Source organism: Pleurodeles waltl, chromosome 5 (genome assembly GCF_031143425.1).
Source record: "Pleurodeles waltl isolate 20211129_DDA chromosome 5, aPleWal1.hap1.20221129, whole genome shotgun sequence".
Taxonomy (NCBI): Eukaryota; Metazoa; Chordata; class Amphibia; order Caudata; family Salamandridae; genus Pleurodeles; species Pleurodeles waltl.
In genome coordinates, this window is record NC_090444.1 from 974,620,310 (window position 1) to 974,638,678 (window position 18,369).

At 50.7% G+C, this 18,369-nt stretch overlaps 1 protein-coding gene across 1 annotated transcript in view; it reads right to left on the minus strand.

Moving 5' to 3' along the window:
* Positions 1 to 18,369, minus strand: part of FUCA2 (alpha-L-fucosidase 2) — a 214,354-nt gene that overhangs the window by 65,893 nt on the left and 130,092 nt on the right. The gene's annotated exons all lie outside the window — the stretch shown is intronic.

Below are 18,369 nucleotides of genomic sequence, written 5' to 3' on the forward strand. Positions count from 1 at the left end.
TGTCAATTTTATTAGTCTGTTGCTCTGGAGCTCCTTCCTAACTTGTTTAGACCCTGATTCAAGAGCCCCAAAATGTTGACAGGGGAAGCAGCGTGTGGTATACTGTGCTTCAAGCTAACAGGTTGCAGAGAACTTCGTGGATGGGAAAATGCATCCAAGAAGTAGTACCTAGGAAACAAAGGCACTGCCTTGTGGATGCATTTTCCCGCAAAGAAGCAGGAAACAGAAACCAGCTACCTAACATATTTCAATAAAGACTTTTAAAAGGTTGCCCGTGCTGCGATAGTCCTAGCGGGATAAGCGTGAAGTCTGCAGAAGAATGGACCAGAGAGGAATAGACCACATTCGTGTCACAGCCTTCGCTGTACATGTAACTATTCACCTGACAATAGATTCTGTGCCTTACTGCCCATGAGTGAGACCACCAAACGTAATACAAAGATGATTCCATTTCGTAAAAGTGGAAATCGTTTTAAAGTAAAAGTTAAGAATTCTGAAACTATCCAGGTTGTAAAGAGTGCAAGTTCTTGGCTGATAGAAAAATAAGGTTAAGAGGAAATAAAAGAATAATCTTTGTAGGAAATAAAATATAGATCCCTCAAAGAAGGAGTACAAACTGCAATATCCTCTATGCAGATGCGACTGCAAATAATGGTATAATTTTTACTACAACAATCTCACAAGATGGTAATGGCTCTCATGAATTTTGTAGTAAGGAGGCAAACATCAAATTAAGATCCCACTGAGAAGCAGGATTTCTGATTAGGGGGTCTTAGTGCAATACGGTATAAAAGTAACTTTTTACAGCCTCTTCCTTCAGAAGGCAGATGTCTCTTGGCCTATTAAGCAAGGCACCTATAGCCGAGAAGTAACATTTTCAGGAAAGAACGGGGATATGTGAATCAGCTAAATAAGTTATACCAGTGGCAATATCACCTAACGTGTCCTGTAAACACCGCATGTATGACAAGGAAAACCACTAGTTCTAATATTGGCCCCGGGATGGAGTATTCAGCTGCATAATCTTACACTGTGACAAACCTAAGCTTGCTTAAGTAATTTTTTCATGAGCCAGGCTCTCACTGTCCGCAATAGAAACAAGAAGTGGATCTTTATCAACCCTGCTCTTTTAAGAGATTTAGGGCCAGAGGTAGCAAAGGTTTTTACCCATTCTGTGTCTATGGGAAAAAGTGTTCGTACATATGGCCCTTGGTATCTAGTGAAATTCCAACATCATCTTGTTTGAGAGACGAATGAGATCTTAAAAACGAATCTGTCTCAGTCAAAATGGAGGTGTGAGGATCCTCTCCACAACTGGAGCAAGAGCAAAGAAACTTTCCCACTGATGCAGCAGAGCATCCCCTAGGGAATCCCGCTCCGAAGTAAGATGTAAAAAGGGGCAAAAGTGATTTGTGTGTGTTGCTAACAGATCGATTGCCCCATAATAAAATAACCAGAAGAGAGTGGCATACTCTGTTAATGGTGTCCACTTGAAGCAACGGGGTACTTTCTCAGTCCAAGAGTGTCTTCCCTGTGCAGGGCTGCGCTTTCAGCTTGTGCCTAGTTGAGCATTGAGCACTCCCAAGCTGTGACCGGTGGGGGCTCTGGGTTTTCCATCTATGGGTGCTTGGGTACTATGAGGCCCAAATCTAGGAAGGGGGAGGTAACACCTACAAAACAATCCCAAGAGACATACCTTTCACTTATGCAGGTCAGGGCGCTCAGTGCAGGCAGACAAGTATGCGGTGATGCTGATCCAGATTATGTAAGAGGGGGCAGGACCAAAGCATGTGCAGTAAATCAGCATCTGGGAAAAGCATGGGCAAGCCACATCCTCCCTGTGATAAAACCCTGTTGATGTTGGCAGGCGTGAGATAAGCCCTATGTAGAATACAGAGCTGAATAAGCTGGAGTCACATTGCGTGGCACGTCATGGGCTTCCCAATAAGGCAGCCCATTCCTTCTCAGTGCAAGGGCATGTTAAATCAGCTTCCCAGTGGTGATGCACAGGGAGGAGCTGGGGAGCAGTGTGGGAGTGGAGGGAATCAGCGAACCAGCGCATTGGGGATCGGACCCCAATCATCAAATGTGGGTATTGAATTGTGGGATGCAGGGGCAGTTCAGCAGTGATATTGGCCCAGTGGCGCCCCAGCGTGGCAAGCAATGAGTTTGAAGCAAGAACTGACCTGGAGGCAGACTATCCTCCTCAATTACCATCTCAAATGCTGCCAATGTACCATCCCTGTACAGGTACACCAGCATGTGTACGCCCGCTACATGTCATGATGCCAGCTCAGCTGTTGTCGTGGACCCTCCAAGCCTAGGTGTACCCAGCAGAACCAACCGTGGAGCGTAGGGGATCACATGTTTGGTGATGCATAAGCATCTGCAAAAACATCAAACGCAACCTCCAGCGACAGTGAGTCAAGCACCTGCACTAGTGTGCAAAGGTGAAAAAGGGGCGGGATATCAGGGAGGCTCCTGCTAGGGGAGGACGTGGCTGTGTCCAACAGCTGTTACCCCCCCTAGCCACTTAGCTATCCACTGGACTTGGGCAGCAAGGTAATATTGCTTGAAAGGCGGGGCAGCTACTCCCCCTTTCTCTGTGGGTGAGCAGAGTTTGCCAATGCCATCCTGCACCTCGACTTGTTCCAGACGAATTTGTGAGTCTGCTTCTTAAACACATGAAAGATCGTGCCAGGGATGTGAATAGGAAGACTAGTAAAGAAATACAAAAAGCGGGGCAAAACCACCATTTTCAGCAATGTCACCCTGCCCGCTACCGCCAGAGGCAGAGTGCGCCAGAAGGTCATCTGTGCACGCAATAATGTTACTGACCGAGCTACATTACCTTAAAAAAATATCAGTCAGTATCTGAATGTGAGTTGCTGCCTGTCCAGCTGCATCCCACAGAGAACAAAGCATGGATCAGGCACATCGGGGAGGAAGGGAAAGAGGCAAGATTCCATCCAAATGACTCCCAATCCGGAGACAGTTGTAAAATGGGTCAGTGCCAAAGCAATTGTGTCATGAATGTTGTGCATGCCCCAAATGTACAGCAGCAAATCGTCCACAAATTACGACATCCCATGTAACCCATCTACCTAAGGGATTGCCCACTGTGACTCACAGTAGCACACTGCCAGTGCCTCAGGTTCAATTGCCAGTCAGAACAATAGTGGCAACAGCAGACAGCCCTACCTCAAACCCCTGTGTATGGAAAAAACAACCGAAAGGAGAGGCTTGACCCCGTCTTGACCATAGTTAGTGGGTTGGTAGATAACAGTTCACTAAATGGAGACAGCAGTGTCCAAACCCTTATTAGGTCAGCACGGCAAAAAGATACCCCCACTCCAAAGAGTCAAAGACCTGTTCAAGTTCGAAAACTAGACATCCAGTATGAGGCCACGCCTGCTGGGCATAAGTCATGCCTCTAAAAAATGCTGCGCCGATTCAAGGAAGTGTTGCAACAGTGGACTTACCCGTTTTGATGTGGGTGAACCAAAGATGGGACCAAAGGTGCCATGCCGTCTGCGAGTATTTTTGCCAGGAACTTGTAATTGGTATTGAGCAGTGCTAGTGGCCTGTAGGAGCTGACAAGTAGGGGTCTTTTTTGGGTTTTGGTAAGGAGATGACCATTGTCTATCTCTGGGAGGCAGAGGAAGGCCTAGTTTTGTTTCTTGCATTAGGTCCCATGATACCACCCTCGCTTTACCACTGGGACTGACTGATTTCCATGGCTGCTAAGGTCAATTCAGTGAGCTGCAGAGTCATTCCAAGAGTTAGACTTCATTGTTATCGGAGTGACTGGTGTTTGGAGACATTCACCTGTGAGGAGAGTCTTCTCCTAAAGCACTATAAGAGCCAGGCTACCACATTTTTAAAATAATGATCTACTTAGACTCTTTTTATGAATGTGGGTCCAAAGTATATCCAGATAAGTTGTGCAGCACTCCTGTTCAATTCATCAAGAAACACTACTCAAATGAAGAAGGACCTAGGACTAAGGGCCTCTTAAACCACCATAGTAGTGTCTGACTCCTTGATGAAAAATGAATGATTATTACAAGAATCCACCTCTCATACAAGATGCACCATTCAAAAAGAAGTATTGAATTTGACTCCAATGAAATCGAGTTTGTGAAAAGGAACTACCCAGGACTTTGTGACAGTTATCAAGATCAATATTGCACATCTACCGATGGTTCTTGGCTATGTCTTCTAGAGTGAGCTCTTGCAGCCAGTTGTCAAAGTAACATTTAAGGTGATCTCCCTACATGCAAAGACAGGATGCCACTACAGAGAGCATTATAGCTAAAACACCTGAGCAGTGTTGAGGCTAAATATAATAGATCTGTGCTGACATTGCTGACCTCTATCTTCATACCAAATGTACTCCGAAAGCATTTCCTTGACTGGGTCTCTAAGTGGGTAGCTATAGACCACTCAATGAAATAGCTCCAAAATTAGATCTAGAGTAACCCTATGGAATGGTTTCTTTTCAAACTGCAAACGTGCTTCTCCCAAAGACGTAGTTGTTTGGGAGGAGGGACAACAGGGCACTGTAATCCTTGCAACAATGTTTTGTCTGCTAATAACTAACATGTAGCTAGTATTCCAATATGACTGGCAATTAAGGCCTGATTTAAAACTTGGTGGATGAAATACTCCCTCACAAACGTGACAGATGTCCCGTCCGCAGTATTGTGATCCCATTATGTCCTATGGGGATCGTAATACGCCGGATGGGATATCCTTCACATTTGTGACGGAGTATTCCATCCGCCAAGTTCTAAATAAGACCCTTAATCTTCGAATAATCAACATGTAGCTGGTATTTCAATATAACTGGTATCTAATCTTCGAGTCTTCTTTCTGTTGAACCTGTCAATAATAGAGCATTACCTTGCCCATGTATAGGTTATTAGGCTTCATTTGAGCTATTCAGTGCCCCACCATACAATCCATAAATCACTTATGCTGCAAGAATAGCTGCATTTACTGCAAGGTGTGCTCTTGAGTAGTAAATATCTCAGTAAATGATTCCATTCCTCCTGAGGTTGCTAACCTTCCATTCCTAGTTAAAGCCCTCTGACGACCAATGATATTGTCTGGCATGCACTTTGTCTGGTTTGTTCTTTGGTCATTCACAGATGAACACTACCTAGCATTTAGTACAGTGGATTAATTGATTCCTCCTTTATGTCACTCCTCAGTCACTCTAGGAAAGTACAAAACACATTTTTTTCTTTTGTTAACTGCCTAACTAAACAATAGTAGTGTCATTCCCAAAGTCCAGTTCCAAACAACCCGTTAACAAACTGTTCTATCTAATACATTGCAGGGACTCTCTTCACAACCTTATCCTACCAAGATCAACGTTTTAGGGTGGGGGTGGGGAGAGTAAACACAGATGGCCTATCAGCAAATCGTCACTGCACTGCAGTTAAGTGCAGTTCATAATATTTTCAGTAACTCACACATAAGGAAGTGTTCACCATCCTTTACTATAGCCAGTTCTGATATTTTGTGGGCATTTTTGAACACATTTTGGAGTAATGGCCCATCTTCAACTGGAAGTAGCAGTCCATATTCGGGGTGATTGAAATGCTGCTTGTATTTCATCAGGCTTGAGATTTAAGTTCCACACTTGGTTTCTAGAAGCTAAGGATGCCCCACCCAGGGTGGTAATCAAAGCACTAAGATTATTAACAAAGTATATCAAAAGGACATACAACCAGCAATGCAGGTGGTTTCTGAAAGATGGGCTTCTGCCACTCTAGAGGTAAGACTGGTGTCAGAATTTGCATGCATGCACATAAAAGGTTTGAAAAACAACATCCAAAATGTTATTTGAACAAAGCCATAGCTCTTAAAAAGTATTTATCTGCTTTAAAATGCATTGGCTAACTTTTCGGCCAGTTGATTTGCTAAAGTCTGAGTTGAAGCACTAATTTTTCTCAATATTTCACATGCCTCTGATACCATTCATCACCCTACATTACTACAGACTTGACAACATAAGAATTTAGTAACTGCTCTCAAATGGATTGTCTCCTTCCTCATTGACAGGCCCCTGCTTGAATTACATATGCCCTTCTACTTGGCACTATTCTCCTCCACAGCTTCTATCACTCAAAGTTCTACTGGGACGTCAATTTCTGCAAAGGAGTTACTGTTAGGACAATTCATGTTTTGTCTTTTTGCCTCTCATTTCCATTTCCAGCACCTTTCTTTCGTGTCTCGTTGAATGAAAGTTTACCGGCCGCAAAGTAACTTTATTGAGAGCATCATATAAGGAAATTATAAAGCACATTTAAACTACAAACATAGGGGGTCATTACAACCTCGGGTCCGCCGCGCCGAAGACTGCCAGTATTGGCGGTTTGCCGCTCGCCGTATTATGACTGTTGACTACTCTCCGTCCTCTTTACGACGGAGAGCCGCCAACAGCCATAGTGGCGGGCGGCGGGGGAGTGGAGGTTGCTCCACCTCCACGGCCACACCAACAGAACACCGCCCAGCGAATCACGTCCTGTGATTCGGCGTGGCGGGGTTCTGTTGGCGGTGTGGTGTCGGCAGAGCAGCCCCCATGGCTCCCGTCCCCTCCCGGAGGATCGACGGACAAGGTAAGTCGATCGTCCGTTAGGGAAGGGGGTTGGGGGGTTGTTGTGTGTTGTGTGGGTGCATGGGGGTGTGCGTCTGTGTATGTAGAGGGGGGGTGTGAGTGCGTGTATGCTTGCGGGTGTGTTGCGTGTGTTGGGAATGAGTGCGTGTATGTCTGTATGTATGTCTGTATGGATGTGTGCGTGTATGTCTGTATATGGGTGTGCGTGTCTGACTGAGTGTGTGCATGCAGACATGTATGTTGGTGTGTGTGCGTGTATGTGTGTTGGTGGTGCCTGCGTGCGTGTCGTGTGTGAGTTATGTGATGTTGGGGGTCGGGGTGGGGAGGGGGGCCCTGCCACTTTTGGGGGGTGGCAGGGGTGGTGGGGGGTGTAGGGGAGGGAGTAGGGGTGGGGGTGGGGGGTGATGGAGACCCCTATCAGTGCCAGGGAAGGAATTCCCTGGCACTGATAGGGCTTACCGCCATGGATTTCATGGCGGTTCCTACCGCTGGAAATCCACGGCGGTAAGCCGGGTCGAAATACCGGCGGCGGTATTGTGACAGCCGCCGGGCTGGAGACCCAGGTCTCCAGCCCAGCGGTCGTCTCCGCCCTGGCGGGCGGAACGGAGAAGCGGCGGATGACCATGGCAGTAACCGCCATGGTCATAATACTCAAAAAAAGACCGCCAGCCTGTTGACTGTCTTACCGCCGCTTTAACACCGTCCGCCAGGGTTGTAATGACCCCCTCAATGTTTAAAAACTTAGGCGGTCATTACAACATTGGCAGTAAAAGCCGATTACCACCGTGCAGAAGACTGCCAACACACCGCCGCGGCAGCGGAATTCCGCCATAGCTATTATGACCCATATCTCGGAATCCGACAAAATTCAGACACCCACACAAGTCCGCCACACCAAAGGTCAGGGATAAACTGGCGAAATCAAAACCTCCACCGTCACGCCAGCAGAAATACACCCACACTATTACGACCCACGAATCCACGCGGCGGTCTTTCAACAGCGGTATTCCATTGGCGGTACACACCGCCGCGCTCAAAATACACACAAATCTCCAAAACGCAGCCACATTGGACAATTCCAGATACACAAACCTGATACACACCCAATGCAATATAAAACACACACCCACATCACCCACAAACTCCTACGACCACAATTAAGAAAGAAGCACAGAGAGAGACACCACCATCAACAAACTAGCATCCACAGGCACATAACACCATCACCCACACAACTTCCACGCACCTCACAATACACACCACTACATTATCAGCACACTTATCACCACACACTCCACCCCACACATCACCTACACCACCCCATGGCACGGCAAAGACACCCCAGGTTCTCGGAGGAGGAGCTCAGGGTCATGGTGGAGGAAATCTTCGGGGTAGAGCCACAGCTATTTGGATCATAGGTGCAGCACACCTCAATTGCAAGGAAGATGGATCTATGGTGAAAAATAGTCGACAGGGTCAACGCAGTGGGACAGCACCCAAGAAATCGGGAGGACATCAGGAAGAGGTGGAACGACCTACGGGGGAAGGTGCGTTCCGTGGTCTCAAGACACCACCTGGCGGTTCAGCAGACTGGCGGCGGACCCCCACCTCCTCCCCCACAACTAACAACATGGGAGGAGCAGGTCTTGGCGATTCTGCATCCTGAGGGCCTCGCAGGAGTCGGTGGAGGAATGGACTCTGGTAAGTCTAATCTTAACTATTACATCCCCCACCCTACCTGCATGCTATCACATACCCCCACCCTCACCCTCACCCCCATCACTCCAACTCCTCACAAATGTACCAATATCACAAACCACACATCCCAACACCAAGCCCTGTATGCAACAACGACGCATGGACACACATTACCAAAGCATGCCCACTGCACATACCCATACACCCCCCTAAACCATCATCACACAAGCTCCCACACAGGAATGCCAGCACTGGGGTACGAGGTCACCCACCCATTGCACACCATGACACACACAGATGCAATAATCATGCCTTTCCACCCCTGCAGGACCACTACCCAACGTCACCAGACAGGAGGGTCCAGACATGTCCACTCCACCCACAGAAGAGGCCCACAGTGATGACAGCACCTCTGTCCACCTGGATCTAGATGACCAGCCCGGACCATCGTGGGCCTCGGGACAGTCGGTTCCCCTCACACAGACACAGGCCACCACAGACCTTCCCCCCTCTGGAAACACCAGCACAGCACCCACCCGGCGGGCTCATACCTCCGTCGCCAGGACACGTCAATCAGCTGTGTGTCCACCACCACAGGGAACCCAGGATAACCCACCACCCCAACAACAACAGGGACCTGGGGGCAGTGGCAGTGGCAGTGGGCACACGGTCCAGGGGACGGAGGCCCAGGAAAACAGGGGAACTGGGAGGGCTGCTGTGCGACAGGGGGCGGACAGGCCAAAGGAACCCACTCTCCACGAGGCCCTCTCCTCCATCATGGGAGCATACCACCACTCCCAGGAGACGATGGCAACGGTACTGGCCAAGTTTCAGGAGACCCAGCGCATGCAGGAGGAACAATATTTGGGGTTCAGGGAGGAACTCAGAACCATCAGCTCCGTCCTGGGCACCATCGTAGGGGTGCTGAAGGAAGTACTCAACACCAGGAGGGACACTGTGGCACTACAAGGGGCCCCTGACACTAGCATGGACGAGGAACTGCCCACCACCTCCGCCGGCGCTAGTGGACAGGACGCCCCGCCACAGGACCACCACACCAGCACCCCACCCCCTGCAGATGGAGAACCACCCCGCAAACGGTCCCTGAGATAAAGGAACAAGACAAAGCACGATGCCAAGACCCCTGCCAAGAAATGAGACCACCCTGACTTTCATCCCACTGTCTCACTTTGTCACCCTGTCCATAATTAAACTGCCCTAGCTCCACTTCCTATGACCATATGGGCAATGCACCTGTGAGACTAATAGACTGGACTCTGCCATGGACATTCCTCCATCATCACCCCTCACCATTTTACTACCCCCTTCAATATTGAGCACTTTAAATAAACACACTTAAAGCACAAAACAATCTGGAGTCTGTCTGTGATTTCAAAATAGTGTATTAGCAATTACAGTGACAAAATGCTCTTTCAAATGTAATGTCAACATACCAATGTCACACAGCTCTAGTCCATGAGGAAACAAAGCAGATGTCACACAGTGGGACCCACATCTGTGAAATCGTAAGGGAAAGTGAAAACTCAGTGACCACACACTGGGTGAAATCGACAGACAGGATAGAGGTAGAAGTGTAAAAGTACATGTAGTAGGCAGGAATGCATTCTCACCTGTGTTTCACTGGAAATATTGCTGGATGACTGAGTCCCTGTTCTGCATGTATTCTTCCTCAGCTTCCTCCTCATCACTGTCCACAGGCGCCACAGCTGCAACAACACTGCCATCTGGACCATCCTCCTGCAGAAAAGGCACCTGTTGTCGCAAAGCTAAGTTGTGAAGCATACAGCAGGACACGATGATCTGGCACACCTTCTTTGGTGAGTAGAATAGGGATCCACCTGTCATATGCAGACACCTGAACCTGGCCTTCAGGAGGCAGAAGGTCCGCTCGATCACCCTCCTAGTTCGGCCATGGGCATCATTGTAGCGTTCCTCTGCCCTTGTCCTGGGATTCCTCACTGGGGTCAGTAGCCATGACAGGTTGGGGGTAACCAGAGTCACCTAATAGCCACATACGGTGCCTCTGGAGTTGACCCATCACATAAGGGATGCTGCTATTCCGCAGGATGTAGGCATCATGCACTGAGCCAGGGAACATGGCATTCACATGGGAGATGTACTGGTCTGCCAAACATACCATCTGTACATTCATGGAATGATAACTCTTCCGGTTCCTGTACACCTGTTCACTCCTGCGCGGGGGGACCAAAGCCACATGTGTCCCATCAATGGCACCTATGATGTTGGGGATATGTCCAAGGGCATAGAAGTCACATTTCACTGTAGGCAAATCCTCCACCTGAGGGAAAACGATGTAGCTCCGCATGTGTTTCAGCAGGGCAGACAACATTCTGGACAATACGTTGGAAAACATAGGCTGGGACATCCCTGATGCCATGGCCACAGTTATTTGAAATGACCCACTAGCAAGGAAATGGAGCACTGATAGCACCTGCACTTGAGGGGGGATTCCTGTGGGATGGCGGATTGTTGAGATCAGGTCTGGCTCCAACTGGGTACACAGTTCCTGGATTGTGGCACGGTCAAACCTGTAGGTGATAATCAAATTTCTTTCCTCCATTGTCGACAGGTCCACCAGCGGTCGGTACACCGGAGGATTCCGCCATCTCCTCACATGTCCCAGCGGACGGTGCCTATGAAGGACAACAGCGAGCACAGAGTCACACAACTCAGAGGTATGTACCCACAGTCTACACAGAACACCATTCATACACAAAAGATGGCCTGTATGTGTGTTGAGACTAGGCCCAGGTATGTGTGACGCAGTACGTAATTATGCCATGTGGGCCCCTGAAATGGCGGCTGCCTGACCTGTAAAGTGGGACAATGGGATGTGAGGTAACTGCGCTGTCGTTGTACACCGTCGCGGTAGGCGGTCGAAGACCGCGGCGCAATGCTGCATTGGTTAACATTGGACCCTATGGGTCCCAGGAGCCAATGACGATGTACGCCGGCGGTGATGGTACGCACCACTGCGGACGTGACCGCCATTTTCCATCTGTTCAATCACTCGATACCTGATCTTCGACAGGAGAGGACCTACACTGCAACTGCTGCTGTGACACGGTCTGGAAGAGACAATGGCTCGTGCGTCTGGGGAAAGGGCCCCTGCCTTCACATCGGAGGAGTTGGAGAAGCTCGTCGATGGGGTCCTCCCCCAGTACACGCTACTCTACGGTCCTCCAGACCAACAGCTAAGTACACAGGGAGCATGTTGTATGGGCTATGCCTGTGCAGAGAGGGCTGCTTGTAAGAAGGAAGGGGGCAGAGTTCTGCGTGCATGAAAGACGGTGGGTGCATGTGCCACATGGCAAGGATAGGGATGGGGGCCACTCACTTTGACGGCAAAGTTGGTAATGACTTCTCTTCTTTCCCTGTACATTTCATGTAGGTCAGCGCCCACCAGAAGAAGGATATTTGGCGTGGCATCGCCAAGGACGTCCGGACCCTGGGGGTCCACCACAGACGGAGCACCCACTGCCCGAAAAGATGGGAGGACATTCGCCGCTGGATCAAGAAGACGGCGGAGGCTCAGCTGGGGATGGCCTCCCAATGTGGGAGGGGTGCCCGTCGAACCATGACCCCCCTGATGTTCAGGATCCTGGCGGTGGCCTACCCGGAGTTGGATGGGCGCTTGCGGGCATCACAGAAGACACAAGGGGGTGAGTACACTCTCATTCAGCTGACTTTGCGCGCAGTGGAGGGGTCTGGGTGGGGGAGGAGGGCTGTGGGTTTCCCTAGGCCAGGGCGAGTTCCGTAGGCCCCTTCGTAAGGCATGGCCCTGTGGCCCCCCCACACCACCTCTGTAGAGTGCCAAGTACAGCTTTTCATGCCCCTCTGTCATCTATGTGTGCAGATGTCGTCCATAGCCTTGTAGGCCATTTCCCAGGAATTGCACTGTAGAGCCCAACAGCGCGACGTGGTGCAGGGGGCTTCTGTGTCTGTCTTGTCCGCCAACGGTAGCGGTAAGCCATGCACTCAACATGTATTTCTTCTGTTCCCTCCCCCCCCCCTTTTTTGCGGTCTCCCTGTTCTTGTGTGCATTAGCATCATCAGGCGGAGGAGCAGTGGCACCGGAGCACGAGGGAGCTGCATCCCACATGGCCATCGAGGGCCACACTACGGACTCTGAATACACAAGTGGGACGGAGGGCGTGGTGAGCACCACGGCTGTGACAGGAGCTGAAACCAGCGACACGGACTCGTCCTCCGATGGGAGCTCCCTTGTGGTGGTGGCAACATCTGTGCCCCCCACTTCTACAGGTACAGCCGCCACCCCCCCTACCAGCACCGCCCTCCCAGCAGCCCCTCAGCCTTCGCCCCGTGCCCGCTCACCCAGGAGGGTGGGCATCACCTTCGTCCCAGGCACCTCAGCCCCTGCCCCTGTCACCTCTGCTGCCCTAATTGAGGAGGCCATTGACCTCCTCAGGCCCCTCACTGTTGGGCAGTCTACCATTTTGAATGCCATCCAGGGTGTACCTTTCAAACTCTGGCCTCAGCACTGATGGCAGCCATTGTCCCTGTGTCTAGCCTCCCCCCTCCGACTTCCTCCATCCAGACCCAATCCCCTGTAACTCTGCCTATCCCAAGCACACCATCAGACCAGCCTGCACATACCTCACCACACAAGGGAAGCTCAGGCAAATATAAGCACCACACATCCCACAGGTACTGACGCAAGCATCACACACATACAAACACACCAACATCCACTGCCTCCACTGTGTCCCCCTCCTCCTCGTCTCCCTCCTCCCTCCCAGTCTCGTCTACACTCACACCTGCATGAACTACCTCTACAGCCACTACGTCTCGCACCAGCACACCCACCAGCACACCCCGCTCACGTGCAGTCACCACCCCCACTACCATTCACACGTCCCCTGTGTCCTCTCCCAGTGTGTCTGTGACGCCCCCTCCGAAGATACACAAACGCAGGGGCACACACCCACCCAACATACATCCACCTCACAACAGCCTCCAGCGCATGCACCTGCACCCAAAGCCACAAAACTTACACCTCCTACAACCACCACCTCTTCCTCCACTCCCAAACCCCCTCCAACTACCCGTCCCAGTGTCTCCAAACAACATTTCCTGTCCACCCTTAACCTATTTCATACTACCCCCCCATCCAACTCATAGGTCCCGAACTAGCACCTCAGCCACAAAATCTCTGGGACCAGTGGTGCCTGTTGTCACAGGTATGTGGAGTGCACAGGCCACCAGGACAGCCAGTGTGTCACGGAGCCACAGCACAGCCAGTCCCCCCCCTGTGAAGCACCAGAAGTTGGCCAGTGCCCGGCGGGAGAGGGGGAAGACTCCAGCCACCCAAGCCGCTCCCAGGGGTCCCGGTGGGAGTGTGGACTCAGCTGTGACTCCTCCCAAGGTGGGGAAGGGCCAGAAGAAACCCGGCAAATCTGGGAGGAGCAGCACCGCGGAGAAGACCTCCATCATCCCCGCTGACCAGGAGAGCCCCGCCAGCCCCATCGTCGCTGCCCAGGAGGCCACTGCCAGCCCCATCATCGCTGCCCAGGAGTCCACCGCCAGCCCCATCGTCGCTGCCCAGGAGGGCCCCGCCAGCCACAGCCCAGCTGCCTAGGAGGGCCCCGCCAGCCACAGCCTAGCTGCCCAGGAGGGCCCCGTCAGCCACAGCCCAGCTGACCAATGAAGGACCGCCAGCCCCAGCCCAGCTGGGCAGTGAAGGACTGCCAAGTCAAGCACCGCTGAACAGGGCAAGGACCGCCAAGTCAAGCACCGCTGAACAGGGCAAGCACCGCTGAACAGGGCAAGGACCGCCAAGTCAAGCACCGCTGAACAGGGCAAGCACTGCTGAACAGGGCAAGGACCACCAAGTCAAGCACTGCGGAACAGGGCAAGCACAGCTGAACAGGGCAAGGACCGCCAAGGCAAGCACCGCTGAACAGGGCAAGCACCGCTGAACAGGGCAAGGACCGCCAAGTCAAGCACCGCTGAACAGGGCAAGGACCGCCAAGTCAAGCACCGCTGAACAGGGCAAGCACCGCTGAACAGGGCAAGGACTGCCAAGTCAAGCACCGCTGAACAGGGCAAGCACCGCTGAACAGGGCAAGCACCGCCAAGTCAAGCACCGCTGAACAGGGCAAGGACCGCCAAGTCAAGCACCGCTGAACAGGGCAAGCACCGCAGAACAGGGCAAGGACCGCCAACTCAAGCACCGCTAGCCCATGAGCGGCAGGGGCACTGACGCAACAGGGACCGTCACGGGGTGAGTGATGCACTCTGGGCACCAGTCCCCCTCCAGAACCAGTGGAGACATGCATCCACTACGTCTGTCCTTGGCAGGATGAAGCACTCTGGGCACCAAGCCCCCTCCAGAACCAGTGGAGACATGCATCCACTACGTCTGTCCTTGGCAGGATGAAGCACTCTGGGCACCAGTCCCCCTCCAGAACCAGTGGAGACATGCATCCACTACGTCTGTCCTTGGCAGGATGAAGCACTCTGGGCACCAAGCCCCCTCCAGAACCAGTGAGACATGCATCCACTTCGTCTGTCCTTGGCAGGATGAAGCACTCTGGGCACCAAGCCCCCTCCAGAACCAGTGGAGACATGTATCCACTACGTCTGTCCTTGGCAGGATGAAGCACCCTGGGCACCAGTCCCCCTCCAGAACCAGTGGAGACATGCATCCACTACGTCTGTCCTTGGCAGGATGAAGCACTCTGGGGGCCAAGCCCCCTCCAGAACCAGTGGAGACATGCATCCACTACGTCTGTCCTTGGCAGGATGAAGCACTCTGGGCACCAAGCCCCCTCCAGAACCAGTGGAGACTTTCATCCACTTGACAGACTGTGGCTTTGCACTCCCCAGGATGCAGCAGTGGGCAAACCACCCACTGTAGAGACTTGAGAGACTGTGACTTTGCACTCTCCAGGATGCAGCAGTGGGCAAACCACCCACTGTAGGGACTTGAGAGACTGTGGCTTTGCACTCCCCAGGATGCAGCAGTGGGCAAACCACCCACTGTAGAGACTTGAGCGACTGTGGCTTTGCACTCTCCAGGATGCAGCAGTGGGCAAACCACCCACTGTAGAGACTTGAGAGACTGTGGCTTTGCACTCCCCAGGATGCAGCAGTGGGCAAACCACCCACTGTAAAGACTTGAGAGACTGTGGCTTTGCACTCCCCAGGATGCAGCAGTGGGCAAACCACCCACTGTAGAGACTTGAGAGACTGTGGCTTTGCACTCCCCAGGATACATCAATGGGCATGGAGCCCCCTCGTGGATCTGGCGTTGTGCACTCATCCGGCTGAGGTGCCCCCCCTTCCCTTCCCCCTGAGGTGCCTGTTGTATTTCTATCTGATGCCCCTGCAGTGTTCTCTCTGTTTTGATCTGGTATCGTGTGTGGGCCTCGCCCATGCACTTTGGGCCCAGTGGTCCACGGACTATAAATGGTGCAATACCTGGACTACTAATCTTGGTGTATATTTTGTTAATAGTGTATATATGTATATTTTTGCTTACTGAATTTTGATATATTACAATGGTTACACTAATTTCCTTTTGTCTTTGCATTCTTCCAGGGGTTTGGGGGGTGTAACTGTGATGTATACATATGCATTGGTGTGTGTGTTGTAGTGGGTGAGGGTGGGGGTGTTGCGTGTGTCCGTCTCTGTTTTTTGCCTCCCCCCTCCCCTATGTCGTAGGTGCAGTACTCACTGTGGTCTTCGCCGCCGGCGTTGGTGCTCCTGGTACAGGAGCAGGAAGACTATCGCAGGGAGAATATGGAGTTCCGGCTCCATGGTGTCCTCCTTCCTCGTGTAGTGTGTAGAGGTGAGCGTTTTTCCTTCGAAATTCCTGTTTCTGCCGTGTTTTTATCTGCGGGAGAATCCGCCCCGGAAAAGGTGGCGGATTGGCCTGTCATAATAGTGTGTGCGGTACATTGTCCTCCGGCTGTCTGTTGGCAGTGACCGCCGAGCTGTTTGTTTGTACCGCCGTGGCGGTCTGAGTGTTAAAGTGGCTGTCTTTGTTGGCGGTTTCCGCCACGGTCGTAATTCCAAAGTTTTTACCGCCGGCCTGTTGGCGGTCTTACCGCCGCTTTAACACCGTCCGCCAGGGTTGTAATGACCACCTTAGTCTGTATATCTTGATAATGGTTACATTCAAATCCAGTTAATAACAATGCCTTTAAAAATAAGTAATAATCTGGTTCCGGATTGTTTTTTCATGCAGATAAACATTTTGCTGCACTGCTGGCAAGGGCCACTAGCAGGCAGTTTCCCCAGGGCCCACTGATCCCAACATTACACTCCCAGTGCTGCACACATAGATGGAGATTTGGTGTACAGATGCATTCGCATCTTAGTGGAAAGATCCTTAAACCCAGACACTGATGAATCTGTGAAATCTCTGGGCACTAAATATTAATTGAGAGGACAGACAATACAGCTCCTTTGTTTACACCCTATGTTGAATCTTATGCATTCGGATCACTCCTTGTGCTCCTACATTTACCTTTCTTGGCAGACGAATACAAATAAGGACTATGGAATGAATTTTAGTAGCTAATAATTCTCGAGGACATGTTTGAGGGTCAAGTGACTCCTGTGGCAGAGAAAGGTTGCAGAGTTATTGACACAACACGGACTCACCTGCCCTCAAAGGTATGAGATTAAGAATGTTAACGGGTGTTGAACAACCTTAATTTACATACATTTAAAGTATCTATAGGTGGTCATGTAGTGCAGTGAGCATAGATTATACTCTTCATTTCCAAGTCCTGTGATGTGAACAGTGGGATCACATCTGCCCCTGCACAAGAACTGGAAGACTGGATTTACAGGTGGCATCCCAGAAGCAAGTGGAAACACGGGAAATGGAGTAAATACACAGAGCTTGAGGGACCTAACAGCCCAAACAACCACAATGAGAAGCAGTCACTGAGGCACAGAAAAGGCAATAACAACAGAGTATGATCAGAGTGGAGGTGTTTATGGCCAGTGTACATGATGCTGTTATCCAACTTTTGTAGGGTTTAACCTGGGGTGATTACATTGCATCCACAAGTAAACCACTTGGAGTCATTATTTGATAGTCAAGAGTAAAGATTGGATGAATTATCAAACTGTAGTAGAATTTGTCAGTTATCGGCATAGTCGTAGAAGTTGAAATTAAAGGAGAGAAAGAGGTCAGGGCTAAGGTAAACATTGAGAAAAGTCTGGATAACAGCATTCATAAAGTTAAGAGTACTCAAGCTTTGTAATTCCAAGACCCACCACTTACTCTAACAGACAGGAGTAAGAAGCTAAAATGATGGATAGCATGGATGGTGGTGAGGGAGAGGGAAATTATTTGCATAGCTGAGTTTGTACTGAAGCATGATGGACACAGGACTGTACCCTTTCTCATCTCACTCCTACATTGTGTATATTCTCATTGCCTTGTCCCATCTCTCTTATATCAGATGGACCTCCTTCCTGTCACAGCCTCATCTGGCATCATGGCAAATCTCTCCAGGTACTGCCCAGGTACCTAAACAAATCTCACAAAATGATCTCTCGCTCCCAACGTTCTCCACCTCTCCTGTCACTGACAACCTCTGTCACTTCCCTACTCTCTCACTTCTGCTCACTTTTCTTCCGTCATTTGTCCACCTTTTCTCCGTCACTGTCCAACTCTTCAATTCTGTTCCCTACTCCTGTTGATGTCCCCTCTCTCCTGTCACTGCCCACTCTTAAGTGTCTGTTCCACACTCTCCCATTACTGTGCACCCATGTCACTCTGTCTCCAGTCTCAAACCTGTCTCATCGTTTCACTTACCCTCTCCTATAATTCAATATATAATCATATCTACCATTTTCCCTTTCTATTGTCACTTCCTGCAACTCATCTCCTGTGACAACCCTTCTGCAATTACGACCCATATCACACATCAATACCACGCTTCCTGCCTCATCTTTCTCTCTTCCCACAGGTTGACATCACTGAAAAGCTGGCAGTAGTGAGGCAGAATCAACCTGAC